The sequence below is a fragment of the Furipterus horrens genome, unplaced genomic scaffold, assembly GCF_987537825.1.
Source record: "Furipterus horrens unplaced genomic scaffold, mFurHor1.1.pri manual_scaffold_2, whole genome shotgun sequence".
Lineage (NCBI taxonomy): Eukaryota > Metazoa > Chordata > Mammalia > Chiroptera > Furipteridae > Furipterus > Furipterus horrens.
The window spans coordinates 167812262-167828425 of record NW_028327172.1 but is presented as its reverse complement, the minus strand read 5'-3'; the positions used below and the strand labels follow the sequence as shown (position 1 = coordinate 167828425).

General features: G+C 44.0%; 3 pseudogenes; all 3 read right to left on the bottom strand.

Moving 5' to 3' along the window:
• Positions 1-1132: 1132 nt before the first annotated feature.
• On the bottom strand, positions 1133-2549 carry LOC150019900 (DNA/RNA-binding protein KIN17 pseudogene; annotated as a pseudogene).
• Positions 2550-4302: 1753 nt separating this feature from the next.
• On the bottom strand, positions 4303-5462 carry LOC150019899 (RNA-binding motif protein, X-linked 2 pseudogene; annotated as a pseudogene).
• Positions 5463-9023: 3561 nt separating this feature from the next.
• On the bottom strand, positions 9024-10033 carry LOC150019898 (RNA-binding motif protein, X-linked 2 pseudogene; annotated as a pseudogene).
• Positions 10034-16164: the final 6131 nt, after the last annotated feature.

Below are 16164 nucleotides of genomic sequence, written 5' to 3'. Positions count from 1 at the left end.
CTAGCTTCTTTGAGGGGATTTATCTGATTCCCACAGTCCAGTATTTCAGGGGAGGTCTCAGGGGAGGATCTCAATAGACTACTCATCAGCATTTCCAGGTGTGTGCCTTCAGGGTGGTGGTCTCCACTGATGGGTTGGCACCATAGGTCAAGGCATTAGCCATCTCTGTTGGCCCTGGGGTTGTCCGCCTGGTTTTGCTGCTTCTTTGCGGCCTGGAGCTGAAATACCACTGAGGCACAGGCATTCTCTCAAGGGAGGAAAGCTCAGCAGAGGGACGGAACCGAATGACCAGCCAAGTGCCAGGGGAGGAAAGGCCACCCTAGGAGCGAAGTCCCCCACCAGTTTTGCCAGTTGCTAGACACTCAGGGCTTTCTGCCCTGGTTACCTTCTGTGTCTGGCTATAAATAGCTCAGCAAGCTTGTTTATCTATCTGTCTCATTTCCTCATTCCACCTGCCAACGAATTTTCCTAGCTTCTTACTGTCCTGACTTGTATTGCACCCTCATTAGTATTCTTGAACTTCTTAAGACTTATAAAGCTGTCAGTGATTCTCATCCTGGAGAGAAACTATTGCATGTTTTCCATGGACTCTTCCAGATCCCCTCCCAACCTCTTTTCACCCTGCTCTGTGTCCTGCACAATGGACCGATGTTGATTGCATCATTAGCTCGCTCCCTTGCCCTCCAGCTTCTGGTTGCTTTGGCTCTTGAGAGGCAGTTTCAGGAGCCTGGGAATGAGAGAAGAGTGAGTTTTTTATTTCCTCTCTTTCAATCATGCCACGTTGGACTCATATCCACTGAAGGCAACACCTCCTGTCAGCTGGTCCTCCTGGGCAGCAAATCTCTGAGAGCTACACTCTCAGACTCCTGCTGTAGCTGGCCGCATGGATACTTTATGTTTTTTTTATTTTACAATTCTAAATTGTCTTACATAAAACTTATTGAAAAATTTTTTAAAAAGGAAATATTATTTAAAAAACAAATATAAGAACAAGTTCATATAGGTTTGATACTTCATGAGATATAATTAGATTTTTTTATTTTATTCGATTTTTTATTAAAAAATTTTTATTGTATTTTTTTCCATATGTCCCCCTTATACTCGCCTCCACCCCAGTGCTTGCAGTCACCCCACTACTGTCTGTGTCCATGGGTTCCTTTCCTTCCCTTAAAAATATTTTTTAGCAAACAACTATACAATAATATTTAGATAAATCCATTTGTTTTATACAAAAGAAACTCCCTCCCACAGAAGAGTCTTATAACGCTTTGACAAATACCAATTTGATGCTTTAGGATTTTAATATGTTAACAAAATCTGAAACTCAAGCAAGTTTATAAATATCTTCATATGGAATTCCTTCAACTCTGCGTCTTTTTGAAGGGCCAGTTTCAATGACTATAGTAGCTGAAAAGGTCTTCTCATAGATGGATTCTAAGGTAGCTTCGCTTTCTCTGTAGCCTCCATTTAGAATGAGAATTCTTTTTCCTGGTGCTGGAATTACTGTTTCTAAATGGGTCTGGTCAAGTTTCAGCTTGTCTCCAGAGTCAATCATTTTTACAACAGCTGTATATTTTCCAGTTACTTCCTCAACAGTGCCCTTTTTCTTATATTTCTCTCCAAGTTGTCTGGTTATCATTTTCATGATGATTTCAGGCTGCAGCTAGCAGTCTGTTCAGGCATCTCTTTTCTTTCCCTGTTCTATCTCAATGATTTCAACAAGGGTGGATTTCTTTCTCTTCTTTTCTCTTGGTTGCGCTGAGCTCTGGAAAGAGTGTTTCTGTTTCACCAATGCTACAGTCTCTATCGTCTTCAATGTGCTTGGTCCCAAAGAACTTGACTTGGAAGATGTTGCTGTTGAATTACATGCTCCTTTATTCAAATTAAATGTCACTTTCTCTTCATCGTTTTCTCTGATTAATTCTATAAAATCAGGGCCTCCTCTTCTTCCCCTTCCAGACCTCTTCTCACCTGCTCTTCAATAAAGTTGGCAGTTTTCTCTTCATCATCCAGGTCCTGCTTCTTCTTTTTTTCTAGTTCCAGAAGCCTGCCGAAGGCTTCTGGGTCCCTGTCAATATATTGAGTGTACCAGCCTTTTGGTGTCTCCTCCACTATGCACAAGCCTTCTCTGCCCAGCCACTTGGTAAAATCAGTCAGAGTCTCCCACTGAGTGGCATTCATGTGGAGGTGCTCTCCATGGCTGATGTACTTGTAAACCGCGTTTTTGTGAACTCTTTGTGCCAAAGCGTCTCCTGAGAAGTTCTAGAAAGTCATTTTGGAATTGCTCTGAGAAATGATCCATAAACTGCTGCTGATTTCCAAATCCAGCATATATTGTCTGATGCGATTCGGACATACAATGACACTTAAAGCCATTCTTGTCCCGGCACTGCTTCTGGCACATCTGGCAATACCAGCGCAGCTTCTGAGGCCTCTTGGATTTCATACGGTTGGCAATGGCTGTAGGGGTAAGAAAATCTGTCTTCTCCATCGCGACCACAGCAGCAGTAACTTCCTGGAGCCCAGCGGTCTGCCATCAGGAAGTGGGCAGAAAGGGACTGACAGGAGTGGGCGGAACAGCTTCATCCCACCCCACAGCCCGACCCCCAACCCCTATTTAATTTTTTAAATGGGTTTCCCTTACCTTGTCTACATCTTTATTAGTAGTTGCTTTATCATACTTGCCTGAATTGCATGCTTTGAGTGTACCTATTCTTTCTAGATATAGCAACCTAGCCATTTATTCATCCCCTTGTTTTTTAAAAAATATTTATTTTTAGAGAGGGGAAAGGAGGGAGGGAGAGAGGGAAAGAAACATTGATGGGCCCTAGCTGGGGACCCAACCTGCAACCCAGGCATGAGTGCCCTGACTGGAAATGGTCCCCACAACATTTTTGGTGCGGGGGAGGATGCTCCAGCCAGTGGAGCTGCCCAGCCAAGGCTGGTATGCATTTTAAACTGCCAGCCCATCTCAGTTCACACTAGCCCCATTTCAAGAGCTCAATGACTAGTGTTTGTTGTGTTGGACTAAAGAAAAAGGTAACTTTGGGGCCTACTAGTCCCCCTAAACCTTATTTGCCATCTGTTTCAGAGAGATGTTGGTTTAAATGACTTGCACAGAATGTAGTTTCAGTATTTCTGTCAGGTGAGCAGGGATCTTTCCAGAGGCAAATTCCCAGGAACCAGAACATGGAAACCATTTAAGCTAGTTACTTGAACTTTGTCAGAATGACTGCCCTTGTATTTTTTTTTTTTTTTTTTTCTTATTGTAGGACTCCTTTTATATGAAATGACCAGGACAGGTAAATCCGTAGAATGGAAGGCACATTGCTGGTTGCCATGGACTAGGTTAAGGAGAGAATGGGGAATAACTGCTTAATGGGTACAGCGTTTCATTGTGGGGTGATGAAAATATTTTGGAACTAGGTAGGGGTGGTGGCCTTTACAAAACTGTGAATGTACTGCATGCCACTGAATTGTTCCCTTTAAAATGATTACTTTTCTGTTATGTAAATCTTACCTCACTAAAGATAAATAAATACACAGATTGCAAGAAAAAACTGTGGAGGCATGTATCAACAACAAAAAAAAGCAAGATATGTTTACAATTACAAAAGCAGGATGGGGTGGGGAGGGAGTGAGCTGATGTCATGAGTCATAATCACATTCACATCAAGCTGTCCAAACCTCATTCAGTCACACTTCTGTACCCTTGGGGCCTACCTGCCAACTGGAAAGGTCGCTAAGTGTTCTGAACATCTAGCACAAAGACTAGAATTCCAGAATTACCTGGTATTTCCCCTTTAATAGATCTCATCATCAGTTGGGGTCATAAATTCAAGGACCATATTTATAAATCTAGTTTTTGGATACACACTCTGATAAATAACAAGCATATTTCCAGGGACTATGGATATTACTCAAAAGTCCAGGACATTCAGCTGTTGAAACTACAGCTCTTTCAAGGACTCTAACACTCAAGGGATTAAAGGATGCAGACTCAGAGATTTTACCTACAGAAAAGCACCACTGAATTTAACTGCATTTTTATTTTACCTTTTGGTCCTCTACTGAGGACACGTTTCCATTACTTTTTAGAGAGAAAGGAAGGGAGGGAGGGAGGGAGGGAGGGAGAAAGGAAAAGGAGAGGTAAGGCGAGGAGAGGTGGGAAACGAGAGAGAGAGAGAGAGAGAGAGAGAGAGAGAGAGAGAGAGAGAGAGAGAGAGAGATCAGTTGCTTCCTACTGCCCCAATTGGAGATGAATCCCAACCAGGAATCCAATCAGCAACACTTCTGTGCATTTAAAAAATGTAGCTTATTTCCAGTTCTGCGCAGCAGCTGCCTGGGGAGCGGTTCCAGTCAGATGCCCGAGGTCGCTGGGATTCAAGGAGTACAGGTCTGGGGAGTGCCGGGACCTTTTAGGCCTGTGGGGTTTACCTCGACTTCCACATTAATGGCTATGTCCCTCAGAACGTCCCTCGGGCCGGCCAGTCTGAGCTTCGATCTCAGTCCCCATCCCTCCATTTTCTTTTCTTTCTTCCTTCCTGCTTGAGGGCTTGTGCTCCTGCTTGGGCATCTCCTCCTTCAGCTCCTTCTCCCAGATTTCCCCTCTCCCCACAGGTTGTCCTGACCTCAGGGGAGCTGGGTGGTGCCTCAGCACGTCCTGGACTCTGGCTTCTGACCCCTTTTTGAGTTCTCGCTGCTGTGCATTTTAGAGCCTGGGTCATCCTTTTCCTTTATTGTCTTACTTCTTGGCGTTGAAGAGAAGGCTGGCTACTCCGCCAGTACCTCTCTGTCAGTCTTGCTTTCTTCCCCCCACCCCCCCTTTTTTTGTGGGGGTGCTTTTGGTAGGTATGTCATCTCCGGAGCCCTCAGATGAATTCAGTGAGGGATTCTGAGCCCCACAGCTCTCATCCTGGAGTTCTTTGGTCACACTATCTGTTTTTCTGAGTCCTTGGGAGCCCGATAGTTAGACACGTGATCCACTCGGATAGTTCTTCCTTTGATCTTGATCCCATTAAAATTGTCAACAGCCAGGATTGTGCTCCTCTGGTCTTCATAGCAGAGGAAACCGAATCCTTTGGATTTCCCAGTCTTCTTGTCCCGCACCAGATTAATGTTAACAATCTCCCCATATTGTGAGAACACACAGATGATGTCCCCTTCAGTCAGCTCACAAGGAAGTCCTCCCAGGAAGATCCAGGCGCTGTCCTTGTACTGGGTGTGCCAGGACACCGCCTCCGCCACCCCGAGCTGGATCTCACGCTCATTCAGCTCATTGATCAGCTTGACTTTGGTTAAAGGGTTCATGTCCGTGGACTGGGATTTCTTCGGCAGCCCCAGAAGCCGCACGCAGGTTGTCCCACGGACTGCGAGCCTTCTATGAGTGGCCGTGCAACTGCAGTTGACGAAATAGGGACAGTGGAGGGCCCGCCAGCGGTAACACACCCTCTCTTTCCGTTTGCTACCGCTATCTTGACCCCTCGTCCCAGGCCGCCGCACTGCTTGCTGGGAAGTTGAGTTTGGGTTCCGTTTGCCCGGGGCCAGACAACTAGCATTAGAACTACATTTCCCATGACACACTGCGGCATGGACCCGGCCACGGGAAGTAATTATTACTCTTGTGCTTCCTGGAAACGCTTTGATGCCTCCGCATCGTACAGAGGAATGTCTTGCTTCAGGGCGGTAGGCCCGGTAGGAGTGGACTTGTTCTTGCCAGGTATTTATTCCTTCGTGTAGGCATTTGAAAATTTTTATTCACTGCCTACTGTGTACACGTTACTATGCTCTACGATGACAGATTAAATACTCGACAAGCTCTGGGTTCATATATTAAGAAATTCGACCTCCTTCTCGTTCGAAGCTCCTAGTCCAGTGGGGAACAAGGACCCCCACCGTCCTGGGGGCGCAGGCGCAATGTGTTGTCCGGCGTGCGTCCCACCTGCGGCGCGCTTTTGGGGCCGCTAGGGGGTGTGCGTCCAGCAGTTTGACTAGCCAATGGCTCAAACCTTAACTAACCCTTAGGGTGGCCTTACCTGAAATCCCAGAGTTGTGCCAAGGCCACTTTGGGTCCAACTCTAGGTTTCTGCTTAGAATCCGGTGTTCACCTAGAGCTGCTCAACACCAGTGGCTACTTGCCCACGAGACTGGTGTAGCCATGTATTGTAGTTCTTAGCACCAGCTCTCTCTAAAATTGTCCCTGGTTAAAGATAGCTATTGCTATCTGAATTGTAATATGCCACTCAGACAAGTACTAGACAATGAAGAGGGGGGTAGCAGAGGACATTCAGTGATTGAAACTGGAAACTGGTAGACTAAAACTTGTGCCTCTTCAAGAAGCTGTTAGTTTCTTAGGAGGTATTTGTTGAAGCAAGCTTTCTGTGATCATCAGGACCCCCACACCCCACATAGCTACATGTAGGTGAGCCAATATTAGATGTTGTAAGTCAAGCCGGAGGCTTCTGAACCACTTTGTGTGTGTGTGTGTGTAATATTGTCACATAGCGAAGTAAGAAAAGCCTGCTGTGGGAGCAGCATGGGAGGGTGTATACAGAACCCCTTCTCTAGCTTACTGCCCAACTACCCAGGGAATATCGAAGGTACTGAATAACACAAGACTTGAAAGTGTTTTAATAAAAGACATCATCTTATGAAAGATGCTCACCCATTAGTTATTAAAAACCCCAGACCAGTCCCTATTCAGAAAGACACCTCAAACTTGAAATTGTGGTTATAGAGTTACTGTCTTCAAATTCTCAGGCTGCCTCCAGGGAAACTCTTTATGTCGGCCTCATTTCTTCTTGTGGCGAATTTAAGCATAAGCAGGACTGATCACGCTGGGCCCACCGGCTTCCATAACGTCCGTTCCAGTGTTTCCAGGTGTGGGGTCTTCAATGGGATGGAGGAGAAGCTGGAAAAAATACTCTCACTAGGAAGGTGGGCTTTCACTGTAGTTTGAATTTTCGGATCCTTAAAGCAATTTGCTTACAGACAATCCTTTCAGGCATCTGATTCTGTCTGAGTCGAATGGTTGGTATTTTTTTCCTCTGGGGAACGAATCCTTTAGAAGCCTGTGGGTGAGAGCTGTGGTAGAGTTTACCCAGGTCAAGGAGGTTCTCCTTGCCCCACCTCCTGAACTAGAGCCATGGTCATGAGACCCGTGACTGGAGCAAGTGACTATCTGGCAGCAAACAACTGCTCTGAAGCTTGTTTCATGTGAGAGTAGTGTGAAGATGACTCTTGTCAACGCTCCTGTACTGAGCATGCTCTGGAAGGGAGGTCTTGTCTTCCCATAGGAGCCTGCAGCACAGCTTAGGTAGGAACACAGACACCCAACTGAGACTCCAGGCACTTTATCCAGAGCAATACACAACTTCCCACAGAAAAGGGTGAGGGAAAGCTGGCTGGTTATGAAAACAGAGTTTTATGTCAGCCTTTTTTCCTTCAAGGTAACTCTGAAAACAATGCTGGAGAGGACTTGAAGTTTGACCTCAACTCTTCATTCTTGTGGGTCTAAATTTTGATGTCTCACCAGGTTACAGCTAGATAAAAGATGGTGTTGAAGAACCTAAATATGGAGTGAGGAGACTAAAGCTTTTTTTTTTCCCCCAGTAGTAGGAAAGCCCTATAAATGACCACGAAATCTGGGCTCACTTCCTTAATGTGATGGTCTGATGAAAAGGCCAAGTTTTGAGATGAAGAGGAAGTTTGAAATAGCCCAGTATGGTTTTTGTACTGTGCTACTGTTGGTGAAGTTACTGAAGCATTTTGGCAAAATTTTAGGTGTTTAGATTAGGCATAATCAGCTAAATGAAAAGCAATAATTTGTAAGTATATATAATTCTTTTGTTTATATTCTTTTGTCTTCCTAATTCATTTAGTCTTCAGAACTGGTGTCTAGGAGGTCTCTGGTAAGAGATGGGATATGGTGTAAGTGGAATGGTTTTGTGATATTCTCTAGTTACCTGAAATCGAATTCTAAACAGCACAAAGACTAGAATTCTAAAATTACCTGGAATTGTCCCTTTCCTGGATAGTTTATCAATTAGTTGGGGTCACAAATTCAAGGGCTATATTTTTTAACCGAATTTTAGGATACACACTCTGCTAAATACCAAGTATATTCCCAGGAACAATGGATTTTGCTCATAACTCTGGAACATTTGGCTGTTGAAACTACAGCTCTCTTGATGACTCTGATACTCAAGGGATTAAACAATGCAGCCTCAGGTTTTATACAGAAACAGTAAAAGTATTAGTGAATTTGTAACTACACACACAGGTTAGGTTGCTTGTTGCTTTGAAAGCCGATAGTCTTGAGACAGGTGCTAATGCAATGAAAAGTGGTTTATTCAGATGCTGGCCATCTGGGAGATGGGGGACTCATGTCTCAAAGCCTACCTTAATTTCTCAGTGCAGGCAGAGGTTTTTATAAAGAGGGAAAGGGGAAGCAGAACAAAGAGGTCAAGGGATGTTTTGAAAATTTCTCTGAGCAGATGAGCACAGTCCATTTGAAAAGGCAAGTGATGGTTTGGTTTTCATCATCCTGGTTTGGTCATTTTGACTTCACAGTATTCTTGCTTCATGGTCAAAGGTCAGTAAATCTCCTGGAACTGGGATGCCTGAACATCAGAGTTTGTATCTTTTGTTAAACAATTTTTTCATTTTTTTAAAAAGATTTTATTTATTTTTAGAGAGAGGGGAAGGGAGGGAGAAAGAGGAGAGAAACATCAATGTGTGGTTGCCTCTTATGTACCCCTACCTGGGGACCTGGCCTGCAACCCAGGCACGTGCCCTGACTGGGAATCAAACCAGCAACCCTTTGGTTTACAGGCTGGTGCTCAATCCACTGAGCCACACTAGCCAGGGCAGTGTATAACTTTTGAAGTTAGTTTCTAGGACCCTTATACAAACATACTGTTTATCTACAAGCTACATATTAGTCAAAGTCAGCATTTAGAGAAAAAATGTCAAAGAATGGTGGGGTAGGTTAGAACTCCCCACTGTTACAAATTTGTTTGCATTTAAAAAATGTAGGTCATTTCCAGTTCTGCGCAGCAGCTGCCTGGGGAGCGGTTCCAGTCAGATGCCCGAGGTCGCTGGGATTCAAGGAGTACAGGTCTGGGGAGTGCCGGGACCTTTTAGGCCTGTGGGGTTTACCTCGACTTCCACATCAATGGCTATGTCCCTCAGAACGTCCCTCGGGCCGGCCAGTCTGAGCTTCGATCTCAGTCCCCATCCCTCCATTTTCTTTTCTTTCTTCCTTCCTGCTTGAGGGCTTGTGCTCCTGCTTGGGCATCTCCTCCTTCAGCTCCTTCTCCCAGATTTCCCCTCTCCCCACAGGTTGTCCTGACCTCAGGGGAGCTGGGAGGTGCCTCAGCACGTCCTGGACTCTGGCTTCTGACCCCTTTTTGAGTTCTTGCTGCTGTGCATTTTAGAGCCTGGGTCATCCTTTTCCTTTATTGTCTTACTTCTTGGCGTTGAAGAGAAGGCTGGCTACTCCGCCAGTACCTCTCTGTCAGTCTTGCTTTCTTTTCTCCCCCCCCCTTTTTTTTTGTGGGGGTGCTTTTGGTAGGTATGTCATCTCCGGAGCCCTCAGATGAATTCAGTGAGGGATTTTGAGTCCCACAGCTCTCATCCTGGAGTTCTTTGGTCACACTATCTGTTTTTCTGAGTCCTTGGGAGCCCGATAGTTAGACACGTGATCCACTCGGATAGTTCTTCCTTTGATCTTGATCTCATTAAAATTGTCAACAGCCAGGATTGTGCTCCTCTGGTCTTCATAGCAGAGGAAACCAAATCCTTTGAATTTCCCAGTCTTCTTGTCCCGCACCAGATTAATGTTAACAATCTCCCCATATTGTGAGAACACACAGATGATGTCCCCTTCAGTCAGCTCACAAGGAAGTCCTCCCAGGAAGATCCAGGCGCTGTCCTTGTACTGGGTGTGCCAGGACACCGCCTCCGCCACCCCGAGCTGGATCTCACGCTCATTCAGCTCATTGATCAGCTTGATTTTGGTTAAAGGGTTCATTTCTTCAAGAAATCCTTTTTGGAACCACACAGTCTGTCTCCATCTATTGGCTGCTGGGCTGTGTGGCTGAAGCTGAATAAAGGAGGAGCAGTGGAGGGCCCAATGACTATAAAACACCCTCTATGGCATCTGCCTTCTTGCCCTTCTTCCCAGGCCGCTGCACTGCTTGCTGGGAAGTTAAGTTTGAGTTCCACTTACCCGGGGCCAGATAACCAGCATTAGAACTTCCTTTCCCTTGAGACACTGTGGCATCGGCAGGAAAAATGAGGGGCCATGGGAAGTAATTATTCCTCTTGTACTGCATAGAAACTCTTCGTGGCCCCCAGAGCATATGGGGGATTGTAATTCTTCAGGGAGGTAGGCCCGGGAGGAGGTGGACTCATTCTTGCCATGTATTCATTCCTTTGTGTGGACATTTGCCCATATTTATCGATTGCCTACTATGTGCATGTTACTTTACCCTATGATGCCAGATTTAATATTTGACAAACTTGCCTTGTTTGTGTGGCTCAGTGGGTTGAGCATCATCTCACAAACTGAAATGTCAGTGGTTTGATTCGTGTTCAGAGCACATGCCTGCATTGCATCCAGGTCCTCATTTCGGGGCGTGTGAGAAGCAAGCAATTGAGGTTTCTCTTGCACATTGATGTTTCTTTCCTTCTCTTTCACCCTTCCTTCTCCTCTCTCTAAAAAATAAAAGAAAGAGTCTAATATTTGACAAGCTCTGGGTTCAAATATTAATAAAACTGACCTTTTTTTTTTTAGAGGCTCTAGTGCAGCAGGGAGGATTGACATGCACCATCCTCGGGGCTTAGGTGTAATGTGACATCTGCCCAGCGTACCAGCCTCGCCATGTCACTGAGGCCTGGAAGCTGGCAAGGAGGCTTGACTTTAGAGGTCTTCTTAAAAAACACCCTACATCCTCTCTGTTCGAGTTCTCTTTTGTATTTTTTTAGTTCCATTCTCGTGTTCATGTTACCAAAGAAAAACTGAGGGGGTTTGGTTGCCTGCCACCACAAATGAGAAACTTGTAGGTGAGTGCTGATGCAAAATGAAAAGGGTTTTATTCAGATGTTGCGCCATCTTGGAGAATGTGAGACTTCTGTCTCAAAGCTCACCTCCTCCACAAAACCTAGACCAAGCCCAGTCATTCTCAGTAAGACCAAAACAAAAGATAGTGCCCAGAGTTGCAGCTCCATTTTAAAGGACCGTCTTTTAGAGACTGTGGTGGCTGCTAAGTTGTCATCCAAGTAGCTTAGCTTGTTCCCAGCTGCTGTCTGGTTTCAGGCTCCCTCCAGGAGAGTGCATGTGAAACTGGTGTCATTATGGGTCATGGGTCATGTTACTACTATGGTCACAAGGTTGCATGCTTTCTGACAAGATAATACTCAAATTCGTCAGCAAATGCTTCACCAGGTTGAGGAATGACAGAGAGGACTTTACCTGGAGGCTATGTGCCACATGGCCTTAGAAGCCATGTGCAGGTCCTAAGCAATGAGCAAGAGTGAGTCAAATTTTTTGTTCTCCTGGGATTATATTAGTTTTGGGTGTGAGACAGACCATGTACTTTTGCAGAATGACCAATCAACTTTGTAAACTTTTGTGTGCTTTGCATGAGTCCCCCTGGCAGCCTATCCCTTCTTTCCCCAGGCTAGACTAACAGACGTCTTTGGTCTAGCACCTTCCCCTGCCACCATTCTGACTTCTGTGACACATGTGCTGGCCTTGCCCTGGTTCCACCCCGAATTTGGTACCAGGAGGGTGGGGCACGGGCTTTTCCCCTCATCCAATTACCTTTCCAGCTTTCGGTATGCTTGGGGACCCATCCATTCCTCTTTCCAGCTAATGGCGTAGTCCTGGCCCATATATTCATCTCCCCAGCCTTTGGTGCCTTCAGGTGCTGTCCATTCATCTTTCTAGCCTTTAGCATGCTTGGACCCAATCCATTAATCTTTTCAGCCCCCTAGCACACCTGGGCCTTGTCTATTCACATTCCTAGCCCTCTGTGCACTCAGTGTAAGAACCTCCTCCTGCTGCCATCCTGGCTGGGGGGAGGCTCTGCTGACTGCGCTGTGTTCTGAGTCTGCCCGGCTTCCCTGCCCTCGGCCTTGGGCTGTGCAGAGGTGGCTCCACCGTCTCCAAGTGAAGGCTCCGCAGCAGGTGGGCCCAACCACTGCTCCCCTGGGGGAGGCAGTGCCCTGCAGCCCATGGTTCCTGTGGGGTTCCAGCCACCTCTGGCCAGGCAGTCACACAGAGGGGCACTCCTCCTCCCTGCACCTTGGCATAGTTGGCCCAGCACCAGGCACCTTGGCTCTCTGAGAAGGTGCGGACTAGGGGTATAGGCTCGTCCACCAGTAACATTCACACTAGCTCCTTTCTTGCCTAACTTTATACCACCTTCCCCCTGCCTCTCTTGATCATTTATGTTTGTGTTCTCTTCCCTGTCCTTAGTCCATTTTTACCACTTTGCTTTAAACTTTAGTGGATATTGGATATTCTGGTTCTCCCTTTCCTAATGTCATAAGCACTTTTAGTCTATATACATATTATTTAAATATGTAGGACCATGGTGATAATTATTTAAATGGTAGATCAGGGTAGTGATTATCTCTATAAAATGTGTGGGTGTGGACAAGGAGTAGTAGCAACAGTAGCTAAGCCTTTATAACATTGTTCTGAATGCTTTACGTGTACTTGCTGATTTATTCCTTAGTAGTAAGTACCTGATGAGGAGGTTTCATCACTTCATAGATGAAAAAATTCTAAGGCCCAGAGGTTAAGTCACTTTCTCAACTTAACCTATAACTAATAATTTCCTAAGTGTCTTTGTGTACAATTAAACTGCCCTTATAATGACTTTCTATAACCTGAATATAGAGCAAGTTTCACCTAATGCTAAATATAGTTAAGGGTTAGGTGTCATACTGAATCTCTAAAATGAACCAAAACCACACATAATGGTGTTGCTGTCATTCCTGCCTTGCTTAGCAGGAAACTAAATGTCTTAGGGGAACAGCAGTCACTTCCTGTGTCACAAAGTCCTGTTTGCTTACCCAGCTCTTATACACTGACTCAAATGCCAACTGTGGGTGACATGGAGCTCTTACTACTACATGAGCAGAAGTGTTTGGTGTGGCAAGATGACTGGTTAAGTGTCATAAGCTTAGTCATGTACGTGTTTGCGTCAGACTAAATAACCAAACGGACATTAAAGGGTGGCATAAATGCCACAGTAACTTGGGACATATCTTTTTCTTGATTCCTTTTTTGGTGGCTTAACTCCATCTAATAGATTTCTGAGCTGTTTCAGTTAAAATAGTTACAGGCTACTGCTTGTCATACATAATTAATGCATGCATGTACTTAATTTCCCTACTTAATAGTAAAATCTAGATTCACCTAACATAATTCCTGTCTGATTCAGCAAAGCAATCAGCACCTGTCACCTGATAAACTAGAATTGATGTGGAAATCTTACTGTGATGTATTACAACAGCTAGTTTCTACTTCCACTAACTTAACCAAGAAAGCATTCCAATATTGGCCCAATGCCACATAAATGAATCTCAGCTAATTAGTTCTAGGTAGTTATCAACTTACAGGTGATGCATAGAAGCTAACTGCCCAGTCTCCCTATGAGAGTTGCTGGGATTTTGAACCCCAGGGCTCCTTCCAAGGCCAGTTCCTATAATAGTGCTGAGGTCTGCAGATGTGATAGGATGGTTGTGGAGATGCCTCCCTCATCCCCTGACTCATCTTACTGTTAATTGCTTTTATTCAACTTCCTCATGAAAGGGCGGTTAACAATTTGCTCTTTGTTTTCCCAAATAACTAACCCAGTTGTTTCACTCAATGACCCTGTCTTCCTTCCTAGCTTACTTTTTCAACTCTTCCCACTTCAGTCCTATTAAGATTGTTCTATGTCTTCATATGGACTTCCAGTCTGTTGACCTTTTTGCTTTATCTCAAGGCCCAGTTGCTGTCTCTATTTCCTTGTTAGTTGGTCTTTTCCCAAGTTAATAGTCGTATAGCTCTATTTGTTATGCCTTTCTAATAAACATTAACCCAGCATGAGTCAAAGTATCTACTCCGTCCTAATATTGGAAAGGTAGAGCTTGGGAATATTAAAAAAGACCTAATAAAGAATTAGGTAATATTAATTAGGTAACTATTAAAGAATTAATAAAGTGGATTCATGCCTTAAACTCATCACTGAGTTTGGATTCTCCCAACTGCCAAACATTAGCAGAGGGGAGGAAGGGGAGAAGCCAGGAAAACAGTGTTTTGGGGCAGTCTTAAGCTTAGACTTCTCTAAAACAAAAACAAAAATGAGAAGAAACATGGAATTTTTCTTTTTTCATAACAAAAACTTCCCCTTGCCTTCAAAGATTATAAATAAGTTGGTAAAACATGCGTTCATAACACAAATTGATGTAGCGTGAATTGAGATTTGGGTTTTGACCTTATTCTCACTAATTCTGACATATTAAACTCTCCAGTTTAAGTATCTGCCATATTCTAAGATGGACTCCTCCCATTGACTTCCTTCTTTCTGAATCAGTCTCTGGTATCTGACTGTTAGAGGCTCAATTCTGTGACTGTTTCTATCAGCAAGGACATACACACACACAGAGCCCTTGACCTAGATAATGTGAAACTCTACAGGGTGATGGAGACATTAGGCCTCTGAATATGACAAAGTTCCACAGTATGTTGAATGACTTGTCCTAAGAAGGAGGGTTTGGGTGACTGTATTTTTAACCAGTTTAGAAGACAGCCATGCCTCACCTTTCCTCTGGAAGGTAGTATGAAACCGAGAGCAACTATCATCTAGTGGACTTTAACTAAAAATGTTTCCTTCTATCTATCTCAGTAAAAGTGGCAATATCCACACTTTCAGCCCCCAAATTTTAGGCAAATTAGCAAAACCAATCATGGTTTTTCAATCTAAAGCTTTCCCTTATTGCTGCGGTTACTAAGTCCCTCTTGTTGGGAAATGTGGTTAAAGTTCTAATTGGTGGTTGTGCCCTGAAATCTTCAAATAGTAAGACCCTGTGTGTTTCATCTCTGATCAGAGACCAAGGCTTTGCAAATGTGAGCCATGGCATTAGATCTGCATTAGGTTATCTCCCTGTGGCCTTTGCTTTGATACGTATTTGCCACAGCTTCCTTGTTGGGGCCTTTTCTTGTCTGGGTCTCATCCCAGGCTGATGCTTTTGGGGTTGGTATCTATCAACACTATCCCTCCATTCTTCCCACCAAAGGCTAGTTACTTTGTTTTCATTTGCCCAAGATATTTGAGAATGGGTAAAACCAGAAATTTTGAGTTGGTTAGGACCCCAAACACTGGCTTCTGATTCGTCCTGAAAAAACACCTATGATTCCCAATAATACTTTCCTATTTTTAGGTGGAAGTTTTAGGACCTGTGGGAAATGAAGTGACAGGAGTAAAATAGTTAACTTTCTAGACAGTAATCATTTTTATTAAATGAGTTTATAAGGCTGGAGTGACCCAGACTGGTGCATCTCAGACTATCTGGGGTAGAACCAGTTTGTTTCTAAGCTGTCATGGGCCAAGATCTTATAAAATACAGTAAAATGAATTATAAAAAAATAAAAGCCAAATTCTAGAAGACTTAATAGACAAAAAACTACATTTTGAAAAACATAATCAGAACAAAAATGGAAGAACTATACATTTGATATTTATTAAAATAATAGGTGACAAGAAGTATTACAATTGCAGAATGATAGGTTAGTGTTATCAAGAATTATAATTATTGTACTAAATGCTCTTACGCAGAATGAATACTATGCATAAGTACTTCAAGCACTTAGTTTTTAATGTGACAAATTTGCTTTTTAATTTATTGAATCTGTGTTGGATTGACAGCAGTGCTACTCACAAAAGGTAATGTAACTAAAGTACTGTGTTTTGTTTCAATAATTCTCCTAGTAGGGAGACTAGTTTCATACAGGTATGTTGATAAGAACGGAAGAAGACTCTAAAGCCATCACAGCAGACTTGGGAGATACTTACCTTAGCCAAAATAAATCAAGGAATGCTGTATTTTAAAAACTCACCTTTAATCCTTTATTGCTAGCCAGTTGCAGTTAAAGCTAGGGTTATC